Source organism: Ceratotherium simum, chromosome 27, assembly GCF_057802395.1.
Source record: "Ceratotherium simum simum isolate JZ-2026a chromosome 27, ASM5780239v1, whole genome shotgun sequence".
NCBI classification, from domain to species: domain Eukaryota; kingdom Metazoa; phylum Chordata; class Mammalia; order Perissodactyla; family Rhinocerotidae; genus Ceratotherium; species Ceratotherium simum.
In genome coordinates, this window is record NC_141926.1 from 7,606,727 (window position 1) to 7,617,418 (window position 10,692).

The following is a 10,692-nucleotide window of genomic DNA, read 5'->3' on the forward strand; positions in this document are numbered from 1 at the left end:
ATCTTAAATATTTTTTGAATGTAAAATGACTCGAGAAGGTTTTTTAAAAATAACATCGCTTTCAAAATTAGTTGGCTACAAGTAGCTAATTTAATCTATTGTGCATACTTGAAGTTTCTAAATTCTGGCGAATTGAGAAAATCAAGCTTACAAATTGTTTTCAAATGTGGCAGAATTTGAACATATTCAAAATTCAACAATTAATGAATTGAGATAGCATGATAGTCTGTAGACTCTTGATGGAACAATTTTGATTTCATAATTTTCCTTTCTCATCCAGGCATTTTCATAGGCCCCTCAAAAAGTTAATAGGCTGAAAGCACTAGCCCATGATGCCTAGAGGATAAATCAGCCCGAGGGCAAGTGCCATTCTGGTTTCTGTCCTATTATTTGCAAATAATCTTGACAGAGTCCAAGCAGTGTTTGGGATGGGTAAGACCAAGTTGGGATATTTATAGAGTTTTAGGGGTTTGGCAGGTATTTCAATGTGGAGGAAGCTTGATTAGGATTGGATAAGGATCATGATATAGTGGTTTAGGGTTAGTGTGTACAAGGCGAGGGTTTTAAGGCAGGAGTCTCAAAAAAGTCTTAGAGAATAAACAATCCCTGATACTATCTACTGAAGACGACTTCAATAGTTTGATGTTCATTTAAATGGATTTTTCTGGGAAGTTCCTGAAATTAACAATACGTTAGTAACTTTTACTTTCCCAGGCAAGGGTTTCTTAGAAGAGTAAAGCCGTTGATGAGCACAGTGGGATGGTAAAGTCACAGTAGGGAGGGCAGTTTAAGAGTGAAGTCAGGTCAACATAGACAGGAAACTGTATGGGGGCAGATGGTTTCTGCTCCTGAAGGTAATCGGAGGCCATGACATAGAAGGCTTAAAATAACATTGCAAGGAATTTAAATTTTATTTGGATGAAAATGACATAACCAGAGCTTGTATTGGAGGATAAACATGGCGGTAAGTTGGCATGGAGACAAGATCAAAGACTGAGAGGCCTATGAATATTGAAATAGTTCAGGTGAGAGGGAAGGAGAACTTCAACTAGAGCGAGTGTAGCATTTACAACCCATGTGCTCATTCATCCAGAAAACGCTCTACTGGGTTTCACCTGTGTGGCAGGCACTGTTCGCCCTGCTGGAGTACTTGGGGACCAGTGCAGGCAAAGACCTATTTTTGTGGTGCTGACATAGAGCTCATGCAATGCACACATGTAGGACGAGTGACCTCATGCTTCTGTTCAAAAGCCTTCTGAGTTCAGGACTCGGATTGTTTTATGGGTTAAAGTCTCACCAGCCTCAAATCTGAAGTCCTCTGTATTAGTTTCCTCTTCCTTGCTGTAAAAAATTACCACAAACTTAGTGGCTGAAAACAACACAAGTTTATTATCTTAAAGTTCTGGAGGTCAGAAGTCCTAAAATCAAGGTGTCAGCAAAGCTGCATTCTACTGGAGGCTCTAGTGGAGAATCTGTTTCTTTGCCTTTTCCAGCTTCTATGGGCCACTTGCACTCCTTGGCTCATGGCTCCTTCTCTGTCTTCAAGGCACAGCATCATAGCATGGCATCTTGAAATCTCTCTCTCTCTCTCTGACTTCTGCTTCTGTTGTGATGTCTCCTTTTCTGAGTTAGACACTCCTGCTTCCATCTTATGAAGACCCTTGTGATTACATTTAGTGTCTACCTGCATAATCCAGGATAATCTGCCCATTTTAAGGTCCTTAACTTAATCCCATCTGCCAAGTCCCTTTTGCCATATAAGGTAACGTTCACAGGTTTTGGGAATTCAGAGTTGGACACCCTCGGAGGGTCATTATTCTACCTGCCATGCCCTCCAAGACCAGTTCTCATTCTTCTTCCTCTTGATCCCTCTTCCCTTCTATTCCTCAATGCAAGTTTCCACTCCAACCAAGCTGGTTTTCTCACCGTCTTGCCCCATGCTCATCATGTCCTCCTGAATTCTCTCATAATGTCCTAACCCCTCTCTTGACTCTTCCAAGTTGTCACCATCATTTAGGGATTCTCGAAGCCCACTTCCTCTCGGAAGCCCCCCTTGAAGATTGCAACCCACGTTTTCCTCCTTCTCAAGTCCTTCTCATTCATTGTAGACGTAATAAGATCCTGTTAGCTTTTTTATGTCTCTATTTTATCTCTTTGAGGGCAGAGACTGAGCTTTAGCCATTGCCGGTTGGATTAAATATATTTAAGAGCGATGCATTATTTTACCTAGAGAGGAAAGGGTGAAGAGGAATTCACATGATGTCAGTAACCAAATAAATGAAGACACACAGAGTGGAAATTATGAGCAACAGTTTGTTTCCTCATTGAACGGAATGAATGGAACAAGATGTGGCCTGCCAACAGGCTTGGATTGGCACTCAAAGAGAACCCCCTGGCTCCCGAGTTTTGAGTCACTGAATTACTAGGGTGGGCCGTGGAATCTCATGCTTGGCTGCCCTCAGGAATAGGGATGTGACTACCTCTCAAAGATGACCTGGGTGCAGCCATGCTTAGAATCAGAGAATGAAGTGAACAACGCTTTCGGTTTCCTTTTACTCTAGGAATCTAATGTGTATCAGGTCTGGAGTTAGCATCACTGCTCTCCTTTTATTCCTTGCTTCTTTTTCTCTCCAGCTGCGATCCTCTGGGACTTATTTTGAAATACACATTCAATCAGGAAAATGCCGAAAAATAAATTACTCGAAAGCACGCTGCTTGACGGTATCTATCTATACTTCCCAGAAACTAGATCATGAGTCAGGATAATAAATGTTAGCTACTGTAACAAGCAATCTCCAAATCTCAGTGTCTTAACATAATAAAGACCTGTTTTTGCTTCATCCACAGTCTGACACAGGCCGGGTAGCTCTCTTGGGCTCTCCTCCAAGTGGTAACTCAGGGATCCAGTCTCCTTACATCTTGTGAAACCACTGTCTTTGCACATGACCTCCAGGGTCATGACAGAGGAGGAAGAGAGTGCATCAGAGATCATGCAGGGAGCTTTATAGCCAAGCCTACGAGCAGCTCCCATCACTTCTGCCCACTTTCCATCAGCCAGAACTCAGTGAAAGGGCTAACCTAACTTCAAGGGAGGCTGGGAAATATGTCCCTCTGTGTGCCCAGGCAGAGGACACAGGACTGTGAATGTCTTGCCTTGCCCATCTCTGCCACAGCATGTCTACACATACCAAGCATCCCCTGTGGCCTCATCTGAAGGTTTGATTACTACGACGTTTTATCCTAATACTCACAGATGTCTGGCAGCATGGAGACCAAACCTTCATATCACTGACTGACGATGGTATTACATCGACACAGTCAAGACTGCTTTTGCAACTCCTGACAACTTGTGCGGCCTGTGTGCACAATCGAGTGGTAATTTCCCATAAATAATGATGCTCGGGTTCAGGACAAGGACAACATGTGCCCCAAAGTGCTCCGTGACTGGGGCTCTGTTTTGACTTTCTTTTCTGCTAGTTTGAGAAAGAACCAACTTCTAGATCATTTGGCTTCATGACAAATGAAACCAACAGGGGGGTTTTCTACCTTAAACCTCAGCCTGCAGGTGTGCCCACACCTGCGTGTGGTCAGCAAGGCGGCTACACCCCCACGGCCAAGGGCACCAGCCCTCCTGCCTGTGCCTGGGGTGGAAACTGGGGCACCCTGGCTGGACCATGTGGAGATTACCAAAGATGACCCCTGGGCTAACTTTCCAGCCTGTTTCCTCTCCCAGCACTGGCACCCCCAGCTCGGTCCTCGGCTCCCTCCAAAGCAGCTATGGCATCTTTCTGAGGAAAGCTCAGTCTAAGGGCACCAGTCTTTGCCACGCTCTCCTGGAAGGAAGGAAGGATCTGCTTTGGCAGAGCCGGTAGAATTTTTTACCATATAAAGGGAAGTATGGTCAAAATACATACTTGTCTTCTGTGTCTAACTCCTTCGGAGTTTTAAATTCTTTACGACCTCCCTCAGATTCAGCGAGGGAATGTATGTGAAAACTCTTCCTAGGGCAGTGTCTGACACGCAAAAAACATGAATTGCCCTATTTATAAATGACCTCTCTGCCTGGTGCTAGTTTTCTTGGTAACCTCCCTGAGAGTGTTCCCCCCAGTGAAGTGCAGATTAGTTTATCATCTTTCTGATCTTGGGTCCTTGCACTGAGAAAATGAGAGGCAGGCCTGTTCCCACTGAGGACCATGGTCCCATGGCCCACTCTCGCTCCACAGTCCTGCTGGCTCCTAGCTTCTTCTCCCACTGATGTCAGCCTGACTGACCCCCAAATTCCAATGACTTATTTCCCAACACCTCCCACTTAGTACTCCCTGAAATAATATTTTGAGGCAGACTGAGTACAGGAGCCTTCTGGAATGTTCTTCAAGTAAATCAATGAATACCATGAGAATATGTGAGTAAGAACATATCACAACACAGGCCAGTGGAGGCCCTTCTTGACGGTGTGCTGTTCACACACCTGCTTCCTACGGCACAACATGCCTTTTTATTGGGAAACAAAATGTTCTCTCTCCTACCCCTTGCTGTCATAGCCCAGCAAAGATTCACCTATTGGGAAAGAAATGAGAGCCAAGATGTCTTTGAACTCGACTGTTTACGTGTTTTCTTAACATTTTGGTCTGGGACATCTGTCTTTGTTTAAAAGCACATCTATTTATATCAACTACCATTTACATTGAGTCCTTGGAGACTGATTCATACAGATGTTGCATGATGTGGGTTTTTAATACAATTCACTTTGAAAAAATGTGGAATTCATTTCTAACCCTCTCCTTCCCCAATAAAGTTAAATCCCAGAAATTTGAAAAGCTTATTTTTCTGTGTACGCAAAATACATCCTTTTAGCTTTTCATAACACGTGACTCATGTTATTGTTGTGATGGATGGACTAATGAATCATTTTTGTACTATGAAGTTGGAAGACTGTACTTCTGGGGGCGCCAACTTGCTTTGAAGGCTCGTAATGGGATTACTCATTCAAATAGAGACCAGCGTGAAGGCTGAGAGCTGTATATCCAGTGATATTTATATAACCACTGCCTTGGCACAGATCACAGGGCACGGGCTAATGGGAAGTGGGTGGGGGAGAGCGGGGATGGCATTATGGAGCAAAGCAATGCCAACAGATCAGACATTGATGGAGAACTGGAGGAGGAGAGATCAAGAGTGAAACCACACTCCACTACATTTGAAAGTCCTGCTCAGGGAGTGAGGTTTCTCACACATGGCAGACTGGTCCTGCAGTCAGAAGGGCTCTGATCCATTCACTGTAGGGCTCTGCTGGCTTCAGGCAGGAGGACTCCCTGCTTTCAGGGGCCCCAGGGGTCTGTGCTGCCTTTCAGGGAAGCAAATTCACTAATAGAACCCTGTTATATTTTTGTCTGTTTGGTTCTTCTACTCTTTGCCTTCTCTTCTCCTTATCTTCCCCCTATGTCCATCCTCTTCATCAGTGGCACATAGAAAATTTAATCCCATTCAACATGTATTTGTCTTGTATTTGTTCATATTGATGGAATGTAATTTGTGAAGCCATTTCTTCCTTATTCTGTGAAATGACATATGTACGTTTATATACACAGCATAATTCTTGGGGGATAATTTATACTGAATAGAGGCGACTTAAAGTGAACTTACTTAAGATGGGGAACACGATTTTATAGAACCAGTAGGGGGAAAGTGTGACAACTGGAATGTCATCTTGAAAAATAAAACTGAAATGATGAAAATAAGTATTTTGGTTTTTTATTAATAAATTTTCGGTTCGAATTGCAACATCAGCCTTCACTGCACATTGGACAATTCTAGTAGTTCCTCAGGCACGTTTTTTAATTTCATGAAACCTTATATCCTGGGCAGGATTTGAGTTTCACTTTGTCATCAGTTTCCATTGTCTTTGCACAGTGTTTTCTGGTGGTTTCAATATTTGTCTGTTAATAAGACTAGCGTAGAGACTTACCCAGTAGATTTTGATCAAGACTGGGGTTAGATGTGGAGGGGTTTGAGGGTCTGCTACTTCTCCAAGTTCATTAGAGGATATTTATGAATTATGTTTACTTTGGCTTTGCTATGGAGTTTGATCATAATTCTAAGCTCAGGGGAAATACTCTGATAAAAAAGACCCCTCTTTGACATGTATTGGTGTTTATCATGGCAAGGCACTTTATTGCCATTAGTTAATTTAAACCTCACAATGACCCAATAATTTAAGTATGACTGTCCACTTTTATAGATGTGGAAGTCAGAGGCTCAGAGGGGTTAAGTAACGTGCCTGAAGTCACACAGTGATTAATGGAGGAGCTGCGATCCAAATTCAAATGGCCTGATTTCAAAGCCTGTGGTCCTACCCTCTCTACACACTTCCTCCAAGTCAACTGTGCTGAGTGGCCAAATATCTAAAGGTGAAATCTATGTGGACAATGACCAGCCCTCTATTTTCCAAACCTCCTCTGACCTTGACTAAAAGGAACCCCTCTTCAATTCAGTTGAAAGGTAAGGCCAAGGTGTAGGAGCTGGTTTAGGCCACACCCAAAATGGGACATAATTTTACTTCTCTGTGCCCCTGTCATAACCCACTCCAATTCTCTATCCCTGTCACGGAGCATCTTAGTCTGTACTTCAGAGCATCAGAAACATATTCCTACAAGGAATAACTTTACGAAAACTATAGAAACCATACCTGGCCATGACTGTCTCTATAGGTCATGTGTATTTTGCTAGTGGATTCGAACCAGTTGACAGCTACTCTGATGAAGGCGCTGCAAAAACATCACAGCTGTAACCGTTTTCAGAAGAACCTCCCAGCAATATTCGACAGCTGCTTCGTCGTCAACCAAACAGATGAGGCCGTCTGCAGCCCAACACTGAGAACAGTTTTTGCTTGCTCTTACTGTGTGCTGTGAAAGGCTCCGGTAAAAACGTCAAGCCCTTCGTGGGTGTTGAGGGCACAGTGCGGTCTGCGCGGGCAGGTGGAGGCAAAGCTGAGTCACCGCGTGTGTGTTATGGGGGCTCCTGATTGGCTGCCGGGCTGGGTTGCCCCGCCCACGGGGAGAGGTGCTGCCGGAGGTGATGGTTTGGAGCGAGGACATCAGATCTCCAGGACCAGTCGGACCCTTGCAGGTGAGTTCTCAAGCAGAGGCCCCTTACGCCCAGTCCTAGCAGATCTTGTGCTGGCCGGATCGTCTTTCCGAGCTTGGGTTTCCTCACCTCTAACGTGAAAAATAGCAACCAGGCTCCCGGAGGTATTGGAGATAAGGTATCTACGAGGTGTTGTCAGCGATAAAAAGCTGATGTCTAGGGAAGGGCTGATGCGGAGCGATCAGACTTTGCGCAGAAAGTGATTTTTTTTTTTTTTTAAACTTAGGGTTAGTACTTTTTTAATGATGAAATCACGTTGCCATGTTAGAAGACGCTTTTTTGAAAGAAAACATCTGGACACACAACTCCAGAAAATCAAAATCAGTGCATTCCAACTTAGAGCTTCAAGGAAACAAACCTTCCATGAACTGGACAACTGTTCTGAGAATTTAACTTGAGATTGGTTGGAGACTGTATCCAAATGGCTCTATTTTAATAAACAACCCTCTCCACCATCATAGTTATCATAAAAGTAATTTATACGATACGTTTAAATTTGAGATACACCATCATCCCACTGCAAACTACTATTTAATGAACTAAATTCCAAGCCCTGTTAATCATTTGTGTGGGCTGGTTGTTTGCCTGTGACATATCTGCAATTAGGCTTAATTAAAACCACCCACTTAGAGCATGCTGAAAGACCAGCGTTTAAAAATAGGAGCTGAATAATTCGGGTGATTAATAGGAACTGATTGTTTAGTTTATGATAGCTTGAAAAATATATGGGGATCAGTAGTTTTCTGGTTTCTAATGAAAACACAGAGGGCAGAGCAAAGCTTATTTGGATGGAACCCCTCATTAGACCTCCAGGAATGGCCATCATTCTTCATTTTCCTCCAAAGCATTTGTGTCAGGCTGCTGCAAGTCAGTACTGTGCCCTGTGAGGGTTAGAGGGAGGCCCCCCTCCCTGGGCAGAACAAGGCAAGCCAGATGGGGGCTGGAGTCAGCCTCCCCCAGACCCCTTGCGGCCTTTGAGCTCCATCTGAACTGCACAACCACGGGTGGTGGGCCTCATTCTGGCAGAGGCCTCGTGGACTAATTCTTCGTCATCTCTGATACTGTGGTTACTGCATAGATTTTTCTAAGGCCACAGTCAACCTATTGATGAAACTTCTGTCTCACCCACAATCTATTACTACCTGCCCTTAAATAAACTGTTGATGCACACGACACCGCTGTTTCAGATGCTCCACATTCTTTAGCCTCGCTGGTGGGCTTAAAGAGCGCCTGACTTACGAAGACAATGGTAACTTTCAAAGCGGGTGTGAGGCAATGAGATATCCCAGCTCTCCAAGAACCCGAGCTGACCTCAGGAGTACCAAATCCACAGCTGGTGCCTGGGTGTGGTGGGGATGGGAAAGTGACAGGCTTAACTCAAGCAGGGCACCAGAGGCTAATATTTATTGACTGGGACCCAGTGAAAAAAAAAGAAAGATTTTTCTGGCCATGATTTTTTCCTAGGTTTGAGCTGGATTTTATTCACAAAAATCAAGAATAAGTGTTGTGTGTGTGTCTTATTAGGTAATGATCCACTTAAGAGGCTGTTTCTATTCCTTCCCTTGATGATCAGAATAATTTTTAACCTTGTTCTCCAGGCTCAGAGTGTCATTTTCCAGCTGTGAGTAGCTTTACCATGAGGGACATAATGGTGTCTGGATTAGTGCATGGAATCTGCCCCACCCTCCAGAGTCTGAAGTCATATCTTGCCTGTTTAGAAATTCTGTTACGTGTTTTGGGTACTACTATGTATCCATACTTCGTAGTTTTACGTGTGGAGTCAATCTCGTTCAAAATTTTCACTCCCACTTTTTTTGGGGGTGTGGGTAGGCCAGTTGAGTTTGGATTGGTTTAGATTCACAAGAAAATGACGTGAATCTGTGTTTCTGAAGTTGATTAAATAGGATTTCATACCCATTATAAAACAAAGCAATTCCTTTAGGAAAAATGTACCGCCTGGTTTCTCAGCCTCGGGAGTACTGACATTTTGGGCCCAATCATTTTTTGTTGTGGAGGCTGTTCTGTACACTGTAGGATTTGGCAGCATCCCTGGCCTCCACCCACTAAGGCTAGTAGCACTCCCTCCCTCCCACTCCAGTGTGTCAATCAAAGATGTTGTCAGACATTGCCAAATGTCCCCTGGGGGTGGGAGGCAAAATCACCCTGGTTGAGAACCTCTGATCTAACATGATTAATCAGGGTGGGAAGAATTAATTCTGCCCTTCTACATGTCTAAAACATCTTGAACAAATGTTTTTCTGAGACAATCAAAGAATTACTGAATCTCAAGATTGTTTATCCTCTTTAAGAAGATAATGTCTTCTATTTTCTTAATCACTATTTTTGGTCTTTTTGTTTTTCTTTGCAATTTACCTCCAAAATTTTTAAGATTTAGGAATTAATTGTACATTAGCCATCTTTACACTGTGTACATTAGGTCTATCTTCTAACTGACACAAGATGAAAATGTATCATTTCCGCTGGCTGTTCAACCCCATTTCTGCATTGACAAAATTTCTAACCATTCGTAACTAATGACCCTTGTTGTGGCTTCATAGCCACTTCCTCCCAGCCGTGGAAGAGAGACTTCACACGTTTATGGTGAGAAGACTTAGCATTAAAACCAGCGGATGGTTTTTTCCACTTCTCGTCTTGACCTCCTTAAAATCTATTTGCTATCCAGACTTTGTGTTGTACCAAATTAATGTGCTGCAAATTGCACCCACAGAAATGTGTGGTATATTTCCCCAAGGTGCATTGTGAATTTATAACCCCCCCATATATCCTACAGAGCTACTCTAAGACTGATGCGCAATTACTTTCTGAGGTAAGTCCCTATTTGTTGTTGTGGAAAGATATAGATATTCTACCAGTGAGTGAGAAAGCAAGTCATGGAACACTGTGGTTTTAAAATAAAATGAAATGAAACAAATGATGCTAGACCATGTCTGTGTGGGCAGTGGAGAGCATTCTGCTAAGTATAGCCAGCACATGTGAAATATAGTAGCTTCCGGGGAGTTCAAATTTGGAGGACAGGTTTGGGGATGAAGTTGGAGGCAGAAGCACTTCTGTTTTTGATTTTATACACTTCTATATAGTTTTAGGTTTTGAATCAGCATGTTCTATAATTTAAGTAAGTGAAACTTAATTTCCCTTTCTTTCTGTCACTAGACAAGTGGCATTTTCGTGTTTTCACTTCTGACCTTTTTCCCTCTTGGTTATGACACTATCTGTCAGTTTCAGTTTGAATCAGGGCATCATTTGTCACTTGCCTTGGCTGCTCAGCACACGATACTCATCAGTGGTTTCACCTTGCCTCACCCCACCCCTGGGGGTGCAGTTGCACATTGAGGTAAACTTCACATCACTTTCTAAATATGTCCAGCGCTCCTTCTATGGGGCAGCGTGGGACGTCAGGCAGAGCAGGATTGGCAAGGCACCCCCCATCTCCTCCCCGGCACCAAGGGTCCCTGAGCTGCAGAGCCAAGGTACCCACAGTTAGAGACCCCCATAGAGAACAGGTGGACAGAGGGAATCATTGGAAAATAA